At 42.6% G+C, this 16,594-nt stretch overlaps 1 protein-coding gene across 4 annotated transcripts in view; it reads left to right on the top strand.

Annotated features, from left to right (window-relative positions):
- Positions 1–9,951: 9,951 nt before the first annotated feature.
- Positions 9,952–16,594, top strand: part of tmem51a (transmembrane protein 51a) — a 71,125-nt gene continuing 64,482 nt past the window's right edge. For all 4 annotated transcript variants that reach the window (XM_060930861.1, XM_060930862.1, XM_060930863.1 and 1 more), the window contains exon 1: positions 9,952–10,154. The gene's annotated coding sequence lies outside the window, so the exon portion shown is untranslated. The remainder of the gene's footprint in view (positions 10,155–16,594) is intronic.

The following is a 16,594-nucleotide window of genomic DNA, read 5'->3' as shown; positions in this document are numbered from 1 at the left end:
ATATATAAAATTTATTTATTAAAGTTCTAAGGTTGATCTTAAACCAGTGAGGACAGTCCAATATTTGTCCAGAGTAAAGGACTGTTGATATGACACACAAACCTATAATCATACCATGGAAAATTTAAATAGTACTTTAAACCCTCTGCTCTCTGAGCCCCGACTCATGTGATTACTCACCTGCATAATGAAACCTCGCCTGCCCATAAAGCTGGTTAAACATTGCACACTCTTAGAAGGAATGTCTAGAGAAATTACACAAATTTATGTAGCAGTCTACACATTTTGTGTTGATATTAAATAAAATTGTGTTGGAAGAATTCAGCTTTTTTTTTTTTTACACATAGTTATGTGCAGTTTTAAAATGAACACAAGCTATGAATTTCTTCACGATGTTCAAAACAATATGTGTCGACTGATCTGCTGTAGACAAGCTCAATGTCACCGTTTTAATGCATGAGCTGTTTGATTTAGTTGAACAGCAGCCGGCCCATAGTTGTTTTCATTTTATTGTGTACTGTTGTACATAAAATATCATATTAATATTATAATCACTTCACTATGTGAATCGCTTAAAAAAAAAAAAAAAACCTAGTCCACAGTTCAGTGGTCATTAAGCTCCTCTGAACATTGTCTCTGTTTCGCAGAGACGATGTAAACAACACTGCTAACACCAAGCATTTAGAAGTTTGTCAGTACTTACTACTCACTGTATAATACACCGGCCCTTTGTGGATAAGATTGAAGATCCTGATCACAACCCCCTGGAAATTGGTGGAATGATTAGTAACTCAGGTGAGGGATTTCAGTGAGGGAATTTAGACTAATGGGATTAATCAAGTAGTGTGGCATTAATGCTAACTCTCTCCATCTTCAGCTTGGATAACTTTAACTTGCTACTTGTTTTTAACAACTATATACGATGTTCTCTTAAAACAGGTAAACGCTGCTTTATGTTGTAGTTACAGTAGTAGTTAACTGGATTTGGTTGGCAAGTGTGTTTTGTGTCCTGTGACTTTGGCCGGGGGCGGCACGGTGGTGTAGTGGTTAGCGCTGTCGCCTCACAGCAAGAAGGTCCGGGTTCGAGCCCCGTGGCCGGCGAGGGCCTTTCTGTGCGGCGTTTGCATGTTCTCCCCGTGTCCGCGTGGGTTTCCCCCACAGTCCAAAGACATGCAGGTTAGGTTAACTGGTGACTCTAAATTGAGCGTAGGTGTGAATGTGAGTGTGAATGGTTGTCTGTGTCTATGTGTCAGCCCTGTGATGACCTGGCGACTTGTCCAGGGTGTACCCCGCCTTTCGCCCGTAGTCAGCTGGGATAGGCTCCAGCTTGCCTGCGACCCTGTAGAACAGGATAAAGCGGCTACAGATAATGAGATGAGATGAGACTTTGACTGGAGTTTGCAATAAGCATCAGGGCAGTTGTATAATGCTGAACCCGCCATTTTGATGGGGAGAGGATTCTCACCGGTGACACAATCTTGAGGTAAGTTGTACTTGAAATCATTTCTTAATGTATATTTACATGCAAAAATGACATCATTTGCTGATGTTATTTTTAATCCTGGTTTAATTTGGTTTCTAACAGAAGTGTTAGACTGTGTATTTTACTCTATATTAACTTTAGACGGTTAGACAAATTTGCTAATTTGAATGTCAAAATGACAATTTAAATGGCACAAATACAGCGGGGAATTTTTTTTTTTTTTAAAGTGTTGCTCAGCTTGCAAGATGGAAAGTTAACTTGTGAGATATTTTATGTAGTTGTGTGCAATTTTTATTAGCATTAAGTTTGTACTTGGCATTATTAAAGAGCCTGGCTCTATAATTTCGAGTAATTATATAATTCTATAATTATATAATAATTGAGGCAAGTTGTAATTGAAATAATTTCTTAATGTAGATCAACATGCGGGTAGCACAGCGGTGTAGTGGTTAGCACTGTCGCCTCACAGCAAGAAGGTCCGGGTTCGAGCCCCGTGGCCGGCGAGGGCCTTTCTGTGCAGAGTTTGCATGTTCTCCCCGTGTCCGCGTGGGTTTCCTCTGGGTGCTCTGGTTTCCCCCACAGTCCAAAGACATGCAGGTTAGGTTAACTGGTGACTCTAAATTGACCGTAGGTGTGAATGTGAGTGTGAATGGTTGTCTATGTATCAGCCCTGTGATGACCTGGCGACTTGTCCAGGGTGTACCCCGCCTTTTGCCCGTAGTCAGCTGGGATAGGCTCCAGCTTGCCTGCGACCCTGTAGAGCAAGATAAAACAGCTAGAGATAACGAGATGAGATCAACATGCATAAGTTTGACTTGTATAAAGTCGAACTTATAGAAATTATATAATAATTTACCTAAGTTCGACTAATTATTCAGCATCATAAGGCAGGAGTATTATTTTTGTTCTTGCTATCCATCTAAATTTGCTGTATAGCAAATTTAACTAAGATAGACCTCAGATAGCCATGACTAGCTTATTGGCTAGCCCATGACGGCAATCCTTTTAATACGTGTAATAAAATGTGTAAGAAAATATAGTTCAGATCTCTAAGAATGTTGGAGTATGAATATGTAGCTGCAGCCTCATGTTACCTAACATTAAAGTATATAGATTTTATGTTGGGAGGAGATGAGCTGTGATATCAGCTCATGCTTTGTGTAAAATTATTGTTAAAGTGGCTGCTGCGTTATCTGCATTAATTAACATTTTATTAATTTATTATACAGCAAATGAACCAATCTGAAGATGATCCTTGGCCAGTGATTCTTTGGTCCTTGGGTGATTAGATCTTCATCAATCCAAGATACAAAGTTTTGAAATAAGTGGAATGAAGGGATGGTTATGTGTCATGTTGCCGAATGAAACCGGACAAAGAACTGTTTTGTCCTACAAAAAAAACCACCAGGACCAGATTTTTTGGATCCCTATTTCTTGAAGTTGGCAGCTGATTTTGTAGCAGGGCCACTTGCATATCTTTTCAATCTCACACTGGAAAACAATGAGATACCAAAAATATGGAAATCTGCCTTTGTGCTTCCAGTTCTAAAAGGGGGTGACTCATCTACATTAAACAATTATAGACCCATTTCTAATTTATCTGTACTAGCTAAAGTTCTTGAAAATCTTGTGAGCAACTCACTTAAGGAGTTTTTATACAATAATGCCATCTTATCAACCTACCAATCTGGCTTTAGAAAAAGACACAGTACCATCACAGCTGCAATCAAGGTGGTTAATGACATCACTGTTGCCCTAGATAAGAGGCAACATTGTGCATCACTGTTTATTGATTTATCCAAAGCGTTCGACACAGTTGATCATGATGTTCTAAAACTTAGGTTGCTAAACTCTGGGCTTTCAGAGAATGCCGTTGCTTGGTTTTCAAATTATCTTTGTGATAGGTCACAGTGTGTTAAATATGATGGTCTATGCTCAGAAGTTGTTCCCATCCTCAAGGGTGTCCCTCAGGGGTCTGTACTGGGGCCTCTTCTATTTACTATTTACATCAATAACTTGGGACAAAATGTATCTGATGCAAATTTTCACTTTTATGCTGATGACACAGTCATTTATTGCTGTGCTGTTAACCTAGAAAAGGCCATTGAAAATTTGATAAATGCTTTTACTGTGGTACAAAATAATTTACTTCAGCTGAAACTCATTTTAAATGCTGATAAGACTAAACTAATGCTTTTTACCAGCTCTAAGGTTAGGCCCTTAACTATCCCAAAGGTTGTCACACTTGAGGGTGGTGAAATTGAGATTGTTGATTCTTATAAATACTTGGGAATACTGATTGATGATTCCTTAACTTTTAAGCCTCATGTACAAAACCTAGTGAAAAAGCTGAGACTAAAACTGGGTTTTTATTTCCGTAATAAGTTATGCTTTTCTTTTAATGTAAAAAAGCAACTTGTTGCGGCTACTTTTCTATCCGTACTGGACTATGGTGACCTATTGTATATGCACTCATCTACTCAATGTCTTCTTAAGTTAGATTCTGTTTATCATGCTTCCTTGAGATTCATAACCAACTGCAGAGCTCTTACTCACCACTGTGAGCTCTACTCAAGGGTAGGCTGGCCCTCTTTGACCACTCGTAGGCTCTGTCACTGGTACATATTTATATACAAAGTGATTATTGGGCTGCTCCCATTGTATCTGTGTGAACTCATTAAGCATAAAAACACTGGACAATATGCCCTACGTTCACAGAATCTGATTTTGTTGGATGTCCCAAATGTTCGTACGGAATTAGGAAAGAAGGCTTTTGTATACGCTGCACCTACAGCATGGAACCTGCTTCAAAATGAACTTAAGATGCGCCTATTTATCACTCTGGAAGCTTTTAAATCAAAAATGAATGAAAAGAAAACTGACTCTCTAAGATGCAGATGTTTCTTAAATTATTAGCTAAGCTTATGTCCTCAAACGTTTAATCTGTGTTGTATGTCTGTAAATGATACTAACTTTGTGTTTCAAGCTTGCCGCTGCCTGTCTTGGCCAGGTCTCCCTTGTAAAAGAGGTTTTTAATCTCAATGGGATTTTTTTTTGTTACCTGGTTAAATAAAGGTTAAATAAATAAAAAAAATCTGACATTTCCTACGTTACTGCTGAAATTCGATTCTGTGAATTTATATTAATATATTCTGCAGTTTGACTTCTGTGAATCGTATTGTTAATATTTCATAATAATAAATGTCTCATCTCATCTCATCTCATTATCTCTAGCCGCTTTATCCTTCTACAGGGTCGCAGGCAAGCTGGAGCCTATCCCAGCTGACTACGGGCGAAAGGCGGGGTACACCCTGGACAAGTCGCCAGGTCATCACAGGGCTGACACATAGACACAGACAACCATTCACACTCACATTCACACCTACGGTCAATTTAGAGTCACCAGTTAACCTAACCTGCATGTCTTTGGACTGTGGGGGAAACCGGAGCACCCGGAGGAAACCCACGCGGACACGGGGAGAACATGCAAACTCCACACAGAAAGGCCCTCGCCGGCCCCAGGGCTCGAACCCAGGACCTTCTTGCTGTGAGGCGACAGCGCTAACCACTACACCACCGTGCCGCCAATAATAAATGTGTTGTCATAAATAACATATTATTGTCATTAACTAATTTGGTGTCATAACACTTTTGTGTCAGGTTTTAGGCCTGTATTTTAACTCACTGTGTAGCCAAGAACAGCACATAATGTGTTAATATTACGATTGCACATCTTTGTGTTTACCTTCCTGACGCATACACTGTATTAAAATCATTTACACAGCGAATGTGTCAAAATTAACACAATAAGTATTTTCCCAAAACTCACTCACTGATGTCAGTGAGTGAGTTTTGGGAAAATGCATTGAAAATGAATTTGGGAAAATGAATTGAACACAGTTTGTGTTAGCTTTTACACATCCTTTCTAAGCGTGCAGGATACCCTGCTTCTCTGGGAACACTCATCATTAAGATATGCATCTTTTCAATAATTTGTCATAAGAGAATCAGGTGCATGTTTGGAAATTGAGTTGTCACAGGTGTCAGTATATTTCTATGGTTAAAACCCAAAAGAAACATCTGGGATTGGTCCTGAGATGGTCATAATAAAATAGTTAAGAGGGATGATTCACCTGTGTTCGCTGATCCATGTGCTCACTTTCCTATCACCAAGGCCAATATTGCAATAAATAAATAATTTATTATGTGTCATATGGTAGTAGTGGTTTAAAAAAAAAAGAAAGTAAGTGCACTGGGCTTGGTACTTGGATGCCACAAGATGCCACCCCTTGATATAAGCCTCTTCTGCCCAACTCTGACCACAAATCACATCTCTGATATTTATTACACCTTTACAATTCATTACTCTTATACAATTCATGCAGACATAGTATGACTCATATAACATAATTACCCACGCCTTCGTCCTCTTTTACGGCTTTATTCTCGTCAGGGTTGAATTGGAGCCTTTACCAGGAACATAGCCCTCAGCACAATGTGGGGAATTCACCTTGGGCAGGAAGAAGAAAAGCCTTTATTTTTAACATATACATTACAACACAGTGAAATTAGTTTCTTTGTATTTCCCAGCTTGTTAGAAAGCTGGGGTCAGAGCACAGGGTCAGCCATGATAGAGTAGAGAGGGTTAAGGGCTCAAGAGCGTCAACTTGAATCCTCAGCGTTCTGGGCTGGGTTTCCTAAAAAACCTCTTAACACTAAGAGCATCTTAACTAGGAGAGTGAGTGTTCATTGTGCTGCTCGCTCTACCATTTAATGATGATCTTTGTGCTACGATGCTTTTGGGAAACTTGGCACTGAAAAGTAACCGTGAGCCACCACTGCACAACGCCAGTCCATTCAGCATAGCGTAATTAAGGAAACTTCTCCCTATGCTGTCAGAAATAAGGGTACAGGAGGAGTCCATTTCTGTCCCCCAAGGTAAAGTCTACACTAACGTACCCCAAGGGCTCATTATTGGACCTTGAAGTAACTATGTGTACCTTTTTAGGGCCAAAAAGGTACATACATGTTCCCAAGCAGTATATCCATCCATTATCTGTAGCCGCTTATCCTGTTCTACAGGGTCGCAGGCAAGCTGGAGCCTATCCCAACTGACTATGGGCGAGAGGCGGGGTACACCCTGGACAAGTCGCCAGGTTATCGTAGGGCTGATACAACTATTCACATTCACACCTGTGGTCAATTTGGAGCCACCAATTAGCCTAACCTGCATGTCTTTGGACTGTGGGGGAAACCGGAGCACCCGGAGGAAATCCAACAGGGAGAACATGCAAACTCTGTACAGAAAGGCCCTCGCCGGCTGCTGGGCTCGAACCCAGGACCTTCTTGTTGTGAGGTGACAGTGCTAACCAGTACACCACCATGCTGCCCCAAGCTTTATATAAAGAGTACAAATAAGTACCTTAGAAGGTACTAGGTCAGTGACAAGCCGTTGTACCCTTAAAGGTACAGTAATATACTTTTTCTGAGCGTGTACCTGCATGTTTTTGGACTGTGGCAGGAAATCTGAGAGCCTGGAGGAAACTCACACAGCTAGATTAATGTCATTATTATTATTATACAGATTACAGTAAAAAGTGCAGCAGAGAGGGGTCAGGTGATCCTAGCAAATCAGGCTGGTAAGGCGCATCATCAGCTCAGGGACCCTTGCCCCCTCTACACGCAGCCCAGACAGCGAATGGGACCAGCTCCCAGAAAGCGCTGCCTAGTCAAACCCACCAAGAATTTTCCTAAGGATATGGAGACTCCCCAGCACGGCAGCCTTCTGCATTGTTCACAGAGTGAGAAGAGCTGTGCTCCCGATGGAAAACCCGAGCACACTCCTAATCTGCGTCAAGAGATCAGGAGGTACAAAACCTAGGGCACTGAGAACAATGGGGAGTCTGACAACTTTGTAGCTAGGATACAAGCAAGACATTGCATATGCGAGGTCCGCATACTTTGAGTGCTTCTCCTGAATCTTGTCAATCACACTGGTGTCAAAATGGACAGAGAATTCTATGATGAAAATAATTTCATTGGTTTTGTCAAATAAGACAAGATCAGGTTTGTTGGCTTGTAAATGTTGTAAGCTATTCCAGTATAGTTTAAAGCACTCATTTTCCATGACACCCTGTACATGTTCTGGGTCATACTATGGATGGACCTCAGAGATGAAGCCACAGGCATGCCGAAGATGGTAATAGAAAACACGGGCCATGCCATTATTATTATTATTATTATTATTATTATTGATGGATAGCTTGACGGACAAAGTGAGGCAAGAGTCGCCATGGAACATGATGTTTGCAGATGATATTGTGATATGTGGTGAAAGTAGAAAGGAGGTTGAGTTGGGTTTGGAGAGATGGAGGGATGCATTGGAACAAAGAGGAATGAAGGTGAGCAGGAGCAAAACAGAATACATGTGCATCAATGAGAATGGGGATGAGAGTGTAGTGAAGATGCAAGGAGTAGACGTAAAGAAAGTTGGTGAATTCAAGTACCTGGGGTCAACTGTGCAGGAAAATGGGGGCTGCGATAGTGAGGTGAGAAAGCGAGTGCAGGCAGGGTGGAGCAGTTGGAGAAGGATTTCGGGAGTCATTTGGGATAGGAAAGTCCCAGCAAAAGTGAAAGGTAAGATGTATAAGACAGTAGTGAGACCAGCTGTGATGTATGGATTGGAGACCCTTAACGAAGAGACAGGAGGCAAAGTTGGAGGTGGCGGAGTTGAGGTTTGCGATGGGAGTGACCAGGTTGGACAGGATAAGGAACGAGCACATCAGAGGGACAGCACATGTGGAGAGCTTGGGAATTAAGCTAAGAGAGATGAGACCGAGATGGTACGGGCACATCCTGAGAGGAGATGCAGAGCATGTTGGAAGGAGAATGTTGAGGATGGAGCTGCCAGGCACATGAAAACGAGGAAGGCCAATGAGGAGATACATGGATGTGGTGAGAGAGGACATGAAAGTGGCAGGTGTCGTAGAGAAGGATGTGGAAGACCGGGAGCAATGGAGATGAAAGATCTGCTGTGGCGACCCCTAATCGGGAGCAGCCAAAAGATGATGATTATTCCATCCATCCATTATCTGCAGCCGCTTATCCTGTCCTACAAGGTCGCAGGCAAGCTGGAGCCTATCCCAGCTGACTATAAGCGAGAGGCGGGGTACACCCTGGACAAGTCGCCAGGTCATCGCAGGGCTAATACTTGGACACAGGCAACCATTCACACCTACGGTCAATTTAGAGCCACCAGTTATCCTAACCTGCATGCCTTTGGACTGTGGGGGGAAACCGGAGCACCTGGAGGAAACCCAGGTGGACATGAAGAGAACATGCAAACTCCACACAGAAAGGCCCTTGCCGGCTGCTGGGCTCGAACCCAGGACCTTCTTGATGTGAGGCGACACCACCTATTATTATTTTTATTATTATGATGATGATGGGGCGGCACGGTGGTGTAGTGGTTAGTGCTGTCGGGTTCGAGCGCTGTCGGGTTTGAGCCCAGTGGCCGACGAGGGCCTTTCTGTGCGGAGTTTGCATGTTCTCCCCGTGTCCGCGTGGGTTTCCTCCGGGTGCTCCGGTTTCCCCCACAGTCCAAAGACATGCAGGGTGACTCTAAATTGACCGTAGGTGTGAATGTGAGTGTGAATGGTTGTCTGTGTCAGCCCTGTGATGACCTGGCGACTTGTCCAGGGTGTACCCCGCCTTTCGCCCGTAGTCAGCTGGGATAGGCTCCAGCTTGCCTGCGACCCTGTAGAAGGATAAAGCGGCTACAGATAATGAGATAATATAATATCATCTTTGACTCATTCAATATCATGCTAGCTGAATGAAATATGGGCGGCATGGTGGTGTAGTGGTCAGCGCTGTCGCCTCACAGCAAGAAGGTCCGGGTTCGAGCCCCGTGGCCGGCGAGGGCCTTTCTGTGCGGAGTTTGCATGTTCTCCCCGTGTCCGCGTGGGTTTCCTCCGGGTGCTCCGGTTTCCCCCACAGTCCAAAGACATGCAGGTTAGGTTAACTGGTGACTCTAAATTGACCGTAGGTGTGAATGTGAGTGTGAATGGTTGTCTGTGTCTATGTGTCAGCCCTGTGATGACCTGGCGACTTGTCCAGGGTGTACCCCGCCTTTTGCCCGTAGTCAGCTGGGATAGGCTCCAGCTTGCCTGCGACCCTGTAGAACAGGATAAAGCGGCTAGAGATAATGAGATGAGATGAGATGAGATGAGATGATGGCCGTTTATTTTACATCAAGTGAACAAAATGAGTTATTCTACAACTTTGTTCTATACTAATTGAGGTGTTGCTACCCGCTGGGGTTAAACCTTGCCAGGTGTAAAACTCTAGACACTTCCTGCTTGAGGTTACGTCACAGGTGAAGTCTTATCAGTGGGCGTGTCTATCCTGCCCTGCCCACTAACCGTATGTACGCGCGCGCACTCGTTCTCACTAAAGAGAGACCGGAAGAGCGTTCATGGCTGGACGACACTCACTTTTTTCCCCTCTCTTCCTCCTCTACTTTTAAATCAGGTCTCTGTTCTTATTTAAGTCTAGAATATAGAGTTAAGTTGCACAAAGTGTAGTGTGCGAAAATATTGGTCCCTTTTGTCCATTAAACTCCTAAAGTGGCTCTTTTGCTGACTCGGTGTTGCACTGTTACCGTTACACGGTAAGTTCGGCGACAAAGTTGCTCTTTGCATTTTTTCTAAACGGTTCGTAGAGTTTGATATCCTGTACGTGTAGTTTAACTGATGGATAACTTTTAACTGGTGAACACAAGTTTTTATTGAGTAGTAACCGTTATGTAGACCGCCCTAACAATAACATTACTTACTTACTAACTAACTAACTATTGTTGTTGTTGTTGTTGTTGTTAGGGCGGTCACTTGAGTCTCATGAACCAGGATTTTAGTTAATTTTATGATGCCTTACAAAATTGTCACCCAGACAATTTTGTGTTTTTCCATGAAAAGTCACACTTTTATTTCCCACCATAAGTTATAAAATGAATAGAAAATATAGTCAAGACATTTTTCTGGCCATTTTGAGCATTTAATCGACCCCACAAATGTGATGCTCCAGAAACTCAATCTGCTCAAAGGAAGGTGAGTTTTATAGCTTCTCTAAAGAGCTCAACTGTTTTCAGCTGTGCTAACATGATTGTACAAGGGTTTTCTAATCATCCATTAGCCTTCTGAGGCAATGAGCAAACACATTGTACCATTAGAACACTGGAGTGAGAGTTGCTGGAAATGGGCCTCTATACACCTATGGAGATATTGCACCAAAAACCAGACATTTGCAGCTAGAATAGTCATTTACCACATTAGCAATGTATAGAGTGGATTTCTGATTAGGTTAAAGTGATCTTCATTGAAAAGAACAGTGCTTTTCTTTCAAAAATAAGGACATTTCAAAGTGACCCCAAACTTTTGAACGGTAGTGTATGTCTCAAAGTTTTCATGAGGAAAGAGGATTTTAGCTGTATGTATAGAAGTGTTTAAACTTTACTTTGGTTCTGAATTGTTGTTAAACTTTTGTGGTGTGTGTTTATCTTCAGCATGCCTATATGTGTGTTTAGTTTATTTGGTAGACTGGTATTAGGAAGACAAGAGCCTTACTAGCCTAGTATTACATACATGAAAGTCTAAACATGAAGCTTAGTACACTCTGGTGTCACGGTAGTAACCGTTATGTAGACTGCCCTAACAACGTTAGTTAGTTAGTTAGTAACTAACTAATGTTGTTGTTGTTGTTAGGGCGGTCACTTGAGTCTCATGAACCAGGATTTTAATTAATTTTATGATGCCTTACACTACCGTTCAAAAGTTTGGGGTCACTTTGAAATGTCCTTATTTTTGAAAGAAAAGCACTGTTCTTTTCAATGAAGATCACTTTAAACTAATCAGAAATCCACTCTATACATTGCTAATGTGGTAAATGACTATTCTAGCTGCAAATGTCTGGTTTTTGGTGCAATATCTCCATAGGTGTATAGAGGCCCATTTCCAGCAACTCTCACTCCAGTGTTCTAATGGTACAATGTGTTTGCTCATTGCCTCAGAAGGCTAATGGATGATTAGAAAACCCTTGTACAATCATGTTAGCACAGCTGAAAACAGTTGAGCTCTTTAGAGAAGCTATAAAACTGACCTTCCTTTGAGCAGATTGAGGCCAAGTTTACATTAGACCGTATCTGTCTCGTTTTCTTCACGGATGCACTGTCCGTTTACATTAAAACGCCAGGAAACGGGAATCTGTCAGCGTCCACGTATTCAATCTAGATCGTGTCTGGTCCGGTGCTGTGTAAACATTGAGAATATGCGGATACGCTGTGCTGAGCTCTAGCTGGCGTCGTCATTGGACAACGTCACTGTGACATCCACCTTCCTGATTCGCTGGCGTTGGTCATGTGACGCGACTGCTGAAAAACGGCGCGGACTTCCGCCTTGTATCACCTTTCATTAAAGAGTATAAAAGTATGAAAATACTGCAAATACTGATGCAAATACTGCCCATTGTGTAGTTATGATTGTCTTTAGGCTTGCCATCCTTCCACTTGCAAGTGGTAAGTGACGCGCATGCCCGACATGCACTGAGATCACACACACAGCGGCTCAGTCCCAAATCACTGCTTGTGCACTCCACTCGCGCGCTCTGTGAGCTGCGCAAGGCCGGAGTGCGCACCCTCCAGAGGGCACTCGCTGTTCAGGGCGGAGTGATTTGGAGCGCAGGATGCCTGCGGAGCCGAGCGTATCCGTGTATTGGCGTTGCTGTGTGCAGGCGAATTGTGTATTGGCGTTGCTGTGTGCACACTAATCGTTTTAAAAACGTTAATCTGATGATCCGCTGATACGGTCTAATGTAAACCCCACCTGAGTTTCTGGAGCATCACATTTGTGGGGTCGATTAAATGCTCAAAATGGCCAGAAAAATGTCTTGACTATATTTTCTATTCATTTTACAACTTATGGTGGTAAATAAGTGTGACTTTTCATGGAAAACACAAAATTGTCTGGGTGACCCCAAACTTTTGAACGGTAGTGTATGTCTCAAAGTTTTCATGAGGAAAGAGGATTTTAGCTGTATGTATAGAAGTGTTTAAACTTTACTTTGGTTCTGAATTGTTGTTAAAATTTTGTGGTGTGTTTATCTTCAGCATGCCTATATGTGTGTTTAGTTTATTTGGTAGACTGGTATTAGGAAAACAAGAGCCTTACTAGACTAGTATTACATACACAAAAGTCTAAACATAAAGCCTAGTACACTCTGGTGTCACGGTCTGAATTTACCACTAGTCTGAATTTACCAGGTAAGTTTAAACTTTAGCAGCCACGGTCTAACCTTAACACAGTATAAATTTACCAACTTGGTATAATTTGTCCTAGTCTGAATTTACCAGCCTAATATCAGATTTATGTTCATGTTCATACTTGAATTATTTACACTTTATCTTGATGAATATTGATTTGTTTAAGTAAGACTCCTCATGATTTATAATAATTTAGTTATTCTTTCAAATTTACCAACTTGGTATAATTAGACTGCGGTCATTGGGCCTCGTCAGAATTTACCAGCCCAATATGATAGGAGATTTATGATCATACTTGATCCACAAATAAATTATTTTCACTTTATCTTGAATGAATGAATGAATGAATGAATGAATGGCCCATGTTTTAGTTCCAGTTTATGCACTAAGTAGGCTGATCAGGCCCTTGTCGGCCGCTGGGTTCGAACCCGGAACCTTCTTGCTGTGAGGTAACCGTGCCACTAGAGATGTGCACTTGGCTGGAAGTGTGTGCACTGTTTTTTGTTTTTGTTCAAATCCTGCTCAAATGCCATTTGTTTACATATGCACACAATATTTTCTCATGAATTTAAGAATCTTGACCAGCAATCCGCTATACTATGTACACAATCACTTATTTGTACAACCCTTTGGATTCATCTGTCTTTAAACAGCAGAGCCTCTTTATGGTGCTTTCCAGAGTAGCCGGGCAGCGATATAGTGCTTGAGAGCTCTGAGTGGACACTGGGCTAGCCTGCGTACGTTCTCATCTGCAAACACGGATAGATTGATAGGTTTATTAATATACAACATGACAATATAGTGGGTGGTTTGGCCGAAACATTACATTTGAACTCTGACCCCCAGTGCAGACACTGCATGTCCAGGCAAGTTGCAAATTCATCAGGCTGTAGTGGTCTTCCAGTGACAACCCATCACGCTTTAGGACAGACCTAGAAAGAGACCCTTCCAGCCAACTCTGCAATGAAAGAAAGCACAACTTTATTCATCACACACTTGTGAAATTCCTCTCTGCATTTAACCCATCTGAAGCAGTAAACACACACATACGTACCCAGAGCAGTGGGCAGCCATGCTAACAGCACCCAAGACCGTCCCATATTAATCTAACCGCATGTCTTTGGAGGAAACCCACGCAGACATGGGGAGAACATGCAAACTCCACACAGAAAGGCCCCCGCCGACTGCTGGGCTCTAACCCAGAACCTTCTTGCTGTGAGGCGACCGTGCTACCCACTACACCACCATGCCGCCCTGAGAACCTGCAACTGGCATGTGCTGTAAATAGAGGACCAGAGCTCTGTTTTGATTGGTAAGACAAGATATGAATAAAGTTTCTCTTATTTTCCCTCAGTGGAGAAATTTACACGTTACAGCAGCTCACAAATAGAAAACAAGTCGGGAGTAACCGGTAACAAAAATAGAGTGCAATAAAAGTATAGGAAAAAATATATCTCTGTATAAAAATAAAGTTTAAAAAAAAAAAACATGGGCTATGTACATAGTGGACATGGAAGGCTCTTTCGTAACAAGATTATTTAAATTTAGCACTACTGCAAAATTCTTGACACTTAACCTAATAAATGGCTGTAACTCAACAGTAGTTTTGCTTTTAATATAGAAAGAGGAAGCAGTTGAGATTCATCCAGCCATCCATCGGTCATCTATACCCGGGGCTGTCAACCTTTCCTACTTTAAGGTCCACCTATTCATACTTGTAACGAGTCGGGGCCTATTAAAAAAGATCCCCAATTATTTTGGCTCCTCTATTCTATTAGAATCCAATAATCTATTGTAAAGTGTATTAGTGAGATGCAGCATCACTCCCTGTTACGGATGGGAGCCCAGGAATTAAATAAATGCAGTAAAAACAAACTGTTTCTAATTGTAGGTCTTGTATTTAAAACTGTATGGATGTGCCAGAAGCCAAACCATGCATGCAGGGCGTTCTCAGTCAAAAGGGATTAATGATCCAAAAGTGGAGTCTGGGTGATTAACGCAAGAACTTATTGCCATGTTTGTGTGCATAAAGCAAGCAGGTTATTAAAACCAAGAAGTACACTCAAAAGAAGTGGATATAGAAACTACTCAATGGGATTAGATCCTTACACGCGAGCAAAGAAGGATTTTTCCTACGAGTTGGAAAATTATCCATCGGTTGAGTTCCCTGACATCGCACACTACCTGGTGCTGCAAATATTGTTCTACATGGGGACACAGATGAAAAGCTGGAAGAGCATGGAGGCGGACAGCTTTTTATATGTGGCTAGGTTAAAGATCTGGGGATCAGGACACTACAAGATAGACAGCAGTAGACGGTTCCAAGTGCGGGAAGAGTGTTTATAACAAGGCGTGATTATTTACAAAAACAAAACACAAACAAAAGCAAAGCAGAATATTTAAACAGTGTTATAAACATAGCTAGAAACAAACGTGACCGTGATGATGATAATACTTCATGCTGACGGCACGGTGGTGTAGTGGTTAGCACGGTCGCCTCACAGCAAGAAGGTTCTGGGTTTCAGCCCAGCAGTCGGCGGGGGCCTTTCTGTGTGGAGTTTGCATGTTCTCCCCGTGTCTGCGTGGGTTTCCTCCGGGTGCTCCGGTTTCCCCCACAGTTCAAAGACGTGGTTAGGTTGATATGGGACGGCCTTGAGCGAGGCACCTAACTCCCAACTGCTCCCCGGGCGCTGTTAGCATGGCTGCCCACTGCTCTGTGTGTGCATGTGTGTTCACTGCTTCAGATGGGTTAAATGCAGAGAGGAATTTCACAAGCGTGTGATGAATAAAATTGTTGTTCTTTAAAGTCTCTGTGAAGACAGCATCTGCATCTGTGCATGCTTATTGCAATCAAATCAGGGTCAGGTGTTTCCTATAATGACTGGGTCCCAAGAGCGCGCACAACGCGTTCCGTGAGCGCACATGGCTGCTGGAGCTGCGCCACACTCAAGTACGTGAAGGCGTGACAGTCAAGTGTTCACCTGCTGTGTGACCACAACTTTTAGCTCATGTGTATATCGCCATGCGTCGCCACCAAAATGCTTCATTTTCATCGCAGAGCATTATGAGCTGTAGTGTGACCATAGTTTAATGAGGCCGATGTGATGTTGGATGCAACCCAGCAATTGTACCCTACTACGAGTAAAAATTAGCTTCAACTTGGGGGGGGGGTTGCGGCCCACAAGATGGCACCATTAGTAGGCCGCGACCCAGTGATTGAGAAACACTCATCTATACCACTTATCCGTCAGGGTTACAGGGGAAGCTGGAGCGAATTCCAGCTGAGTTTAGGTGAGAGGTGGGGTACACCCTGGACAGGTCGACAATCTATCGCAGGGCTAACACAGAGACGAACAACCATTCACACCTATAGATAGTTTTCACATGACGTCACAGAGTCGGGGATTCCCTAGTGGCGGCCATCTTGGGGGTCCAGCTTATCGTACGGGTGACTGAGCACACATTGTAACGCGCGAGTACAAAGTCTTCCAAAGAACCCAAGCAGGCTATTTAAAGCTAGCAATGGCGCACACCTGTTGTATTCACGGCTGTCATAATAGGTCAGATGATGACGTCAAGCGGAGCTTTTATGGAATTCCCACTGTACGGGAGCACGAAGGCGAGCAAACAAACTCAGCATACAAAGGAGAAATCTATGGCTTGCGAGAATCAACCGCAAGGAGTATCAGCCTTCCAAACACAGCAAAGTCTGCTCCAATCATTTTATAAGTGGTAAGTTGTTTAAATAAACAATAAATTGTGTTTAAGTTTGTTTTTGGAAACCAAAACATCATGTG

The sequence above is a fragment of the Neoarius graeffei genome, chromosome 10 (assembly GCF_027579695.1).
Source record: "Neoarius graeffei isolate fNeoGra1 chromosome 10, fNeoGra1.pri, whole genome shotgun sequence".
Classification (NCBI taxonomy): domain Eukaryota; kingdom Metazoa; phylum Chordata; class Actinopteri; order Siluriformes; family Ariidae; genus Neoarius; species Neoarius graeffei.
This window is presented reverse-complemented; position numbering and strand designations above follow the sequence as displayed.